This window comes from Lactuca saligna, chromosome 6 (genome assembly GCF_052625555.1).
Source record: "Lactuca saligna cultivar CGN05327 chromosome 6, ASM5262555v1, whole genome shotgun sequence".
Lineage (NCBI taxonomy): Eukaryota > Viridiplantae > Streptophyta > Magnoliopsida > Asterales > Asteraceae > Lactuca > Lactuca saligna.
The window spans coordinates 136,149,776-136,153,926 of NC_136422.1; the positions used below are offsets into that span (position 1 = coordinate 136,149,776).

The following is a 4,151-nucleotide window of genomic DNA, read 5'->3' on the forward strand; positions in this document are numbered from 1 at the left end:
TGGACGATTTTTTGTGCCTTTTTACCCTCTCTCATATATTTTCATGGAATTGTTAATATTTTATGATATAAGTACCTGATTTTTTTTATGCACACTAGGTGTTTAACTAAATGTTTGAACCAAAAGGGGATTGTCCAAAGATTAATGAACAAGGTTCAAAGCAACCTGCCACAGTGACAAACTCACAGGTAAATAAAAATTTATGTATTCCTATTAGATTCAATTTACTATTATTATACATACACATGAGTAGTAATCAGCCAATTGTGTTTTGATAATGATAAAAAAATCAATTTAGTGTTTAGGAGTTGGAATTTAATTTATGTAATAGGAATTGAATCTCATTTACTTACAATTTCTAAAATGATTTGATTCCCTTTACTATCTCAATATGAGAATCCAGCAATACGGTCACAACTGTGATCTGTTACTGTAGAGTTGCTAACTAAAACCTGTGTCCAAACTCTAGAAGGTCACACAAACAATGTTTCTGCTGTATGTTTCCATCCCGAGCTTCCAATAATAATGACAGGTTCAGAAGATGGTACTGTCCATATATGGCATTCAACCACTTACAGGTGAGCTCTTGTTTTTTTTACCTTTAAGGGTGTGTTTGTTTTGTAGATTCTAAAAGAATTGGAATGCTAGATTCCATTCCATGGTGTGTTTGGTTTCCAAATGGATGGAATTCAATTTTTGTTGGATTCCTTCAAATTCCATGTTTGATGGATGGAAGGAATTCAATTTCTTTCTTCATTTCCTATCAAAAGACCAAAATACCCTCGTTATACATATGTTAAAAATGTAAACTTTTTGACTTTATGCCACTCTTTTTTTTATTCAGACTTGAGAACGCCTTGAACTATGGACTTGAAAGGGTTTGGGCTGTTGGATACATGAAAGGTTCACGTCGGTAAGTTTGTATAGCACTTTTTGTTTTTTGTTTTGTGGGTCTTGAATCTTGATGCTTCTTCATTCATCTGGATTTATTTTAATTACAGTTTTTACAGGATTGTTATTGGCTATGATGAAGGAACCATAATGGTGAAAATTGGACGTGAAGAGCCTGTAGCCAGCATGGACAATAGTGGAAAAATTATATGGGCTAAACATAATGAAATTCAAACTATTAACATCAAGAGTGTGGGAGCTGATCATGAGGTTTGGACTATAAAGCCCATATACATGTTATGTTATGTTAACAATGAAATGGGAAAAAAATCTATTTTTTATTCAGGTTTCTGATGGAGAGAGGCTGCCTTTAGCAGTTAAAGAACTGGGAACATGTGATCTTCATCCACAAGTGAGTTATGCTTGTTCCTACCTTCCTTTAAACTGAAAATAGTCAACCATATGGACTTTGACTTTTCTATTTTTCCACAGAGCTTGAAGCACAACCCAAATATGAGGTATGTTGTTGTCTGTGGTGATGGTGAATACATCATATAGACAACTTTGGCATGAAGTACTGGTTGGTAAAAAATTCGTGGGGTGCTAGAAAGTATCACCCGAAAAACGATGGGCCAAAGGTAATATCTTTTGTTATATTGACTATTTTGCCCTTATTGTTTTTTATGGATCTGATTTATTTTTTTTACAATTACAGGTTTCGTTTTTTAGTGATGATGAAGAGACTACCAGCACACCAAAAGCAGATGCTCTTTTTATTCCAAGGGAGAATCCAAGAGCTCTGGTTATTCGCCTTCTTAAACAATGGCCTGGCAAATCATCTGCTGAAAAATTAAAAAACGCATCTTCTCCAGCACAAACAAACGGTAAACTAATTTTCTGCTGCTACCTTAAAAATAAAAATAATCATTTTTTATCTCATTTTTTTTTAATTTGAATTCAGGTGATTACACTGGGTTTGCTTCTTCTCCTCCTTAAAATGGTCGGTCTACGGAAAACGGTAACAATAAGATCATTTCTTTTACAACGATTTGAATATTTGGAACTCAATTCCATACTAATATCAAAATCTTTGATTACAGGAAACCATTCTGAAAACAGAACCCTAAAGGAACAAACACCAATCAAAACCCCCCAAAAACAAAACGGAGGATGTGATGGTGGCAAGATGGAAGATGGCTTTGAGTTTATCGTTAAAAACAAAGGCATCAACACTGAGGTAGCTTACCCATATTAGGCAACAGATGGAACCTGCAACACCAAGGAAGAAGCTATCCATGCTGCCACCATTACTAGGTATGAAAAAGTGCCAGCCAACAGTGAATCCGCATTGTTACAGGCAGTCGCTAATCAACCCGTATCAGTTGCCATGATGCCAGTGGCATGGGTTTCCCGTTCTATTCAGGTGGCGTGTTTACTGGGGATTTTGGAACTGATCTTGATCATGGTGTTACAAGCTTGTTGAATCAAATGGAGTTATATGTGGTTGTGTATATACTTACAATCTTAGGCTTGGATAGTCTACAAGGAATCATGCTGGATCAAGGCAGCTGTATTGATACCTGTTGTACTTTTTGCAGGAAGGTAATTAAACTTTATTATTATTATTATTACTATTAATTACAAGTGTAACATGTTTTAAGTAAATTTTCATTCCTTCTACAGCCTTATTACAAATGATACGTGGCTCTGCAGTTCTTTAAGTTGTCACCAGAAGAATCATCAAAGGATCCATTATATCTTTTGAGGGACATGTCCAATAACGATAACAAAAACTAAAATCAAGTAAAAATGTTTGCTAAAATGCTTGTAATTTTATTATATATTTGGTTTATATAGGGATGCCATGGGATACAAAAGGGGACATTTTGTTTTAATTGCAAAAATAATCATTTCTGCACTAGGCTACTTGATGCTGGGAACTTTTATTTATGTGCTTATCGTTGATGGATCTACATTCAATGCCAATGTATTATCAAGGTACCATTTAAAATTTCCCTTTTATTTAATTTATGTACAAAAGTGTAATAGTAAATGCTCATACATAGTTGTAAATGCTCACAGGTGCATGATAGCAACAACAACCGATTTCTATTTTTGTATTGTCATTGTAGCAGTAAGTCTTTGTTTATTATATACTTTCCAACTATAGTGAAAAGGAGATTTTTCGACTTTTGTTATAACAATAATGTTTGATTGCTTCTTTTGATCAGGTGTGGATTGCATATAAGGAATCAAGGTGGATAAGTGCTTTCTTTTGGATACTTTCACTTCTATCTTTTTGGAGGGTAAGCATATATAGAAACTAGCTCACTTTCCTTTTTTCACTCTCTTAAGTATATAACTATATATGGGATGCTGTTTGGATTTACAACTGAAGGAATCATGGTATATTTCCACGACCCTTAAATCATTTACATTATCTTATTTTCTCAAAATATTAATTGTTTATGTTGCTTCCAAATACAAGGTATGAAAAGCTGCAACGGTGGGATGATGCCCTTAAAGCATACACTACAAAATCTGCTCAAGCAACAAGTCAACGTCTTATCTTGGATGCTACACTAGGTATTATTCAAATATACCATGCCATGGTGTTATAGTATTTATATTATTATCATTTCAAGGTAATTAATTAAAATATTTGTTCATTCTTATGACGAATGAGGAGTCAGTGACAGATGGGTATATATTATATAATCAAAACACTATAAATATAAATATTTATTTTTTTACTATAAATAAATTATTTGAGTTAAAATGGCATGAATGATTTCAGGTAAATGGGGATGGTAATTCTGAAAATGGCTCCCATATATGTGAACAATATCCATTTTCAGTAAATGAGAAGGTTGTTATTTTTATTTATTTCACTTTTGTTTTCTATGTGAAGATATACTGACAAAAAATACATTACATGACATGATATGTTGGTTGAGTAGCTTTACGTGTTCTAATGGGTGGTGTTAGATGGAATTGTGATGATATACTCTCTAGTTTATATGATCAAAGATTGTCATTATGAATATCATTGTTGATAGCTTTACAGATAATATTTACCATTTGTATGCGGGTATTCTTGTCATTGTGTTTGTCATTGTTGATATTAGGTAATTCATATTGTAGTGTATTTATTCCAAATCCCAAATTCTTTGGATGGAGAAAAGGGTAATTTCGTCTTTTACAACTAACATTCCAAGTTTGATTCTTCTAATAATTGTATTAACATATTAATTTTTTGA

General features: G+C 33.1%; 1 long non-coding RNA gene across 1 annotated transcript; it reads left to right on the plus strand.

Moving 5' to 3' along the window:
• Positions 1-855: 855 nt before the first annotated feature.
• Positions 856-1,291, plus strand: LOC144999939 (uncharacterized). Its single transcript, XR_013661055.1, has 3 exons — positions 856-913; positions 1,011-1,161; positions 1,238-1,291. It is a non-coding gene; the product is annotated as an uncharacterized LOC144999939 (long non-coding RNA).
• The last annotated feature ends 2,860 nt before the right edge of the window (positions 1,292-4,151 follow it).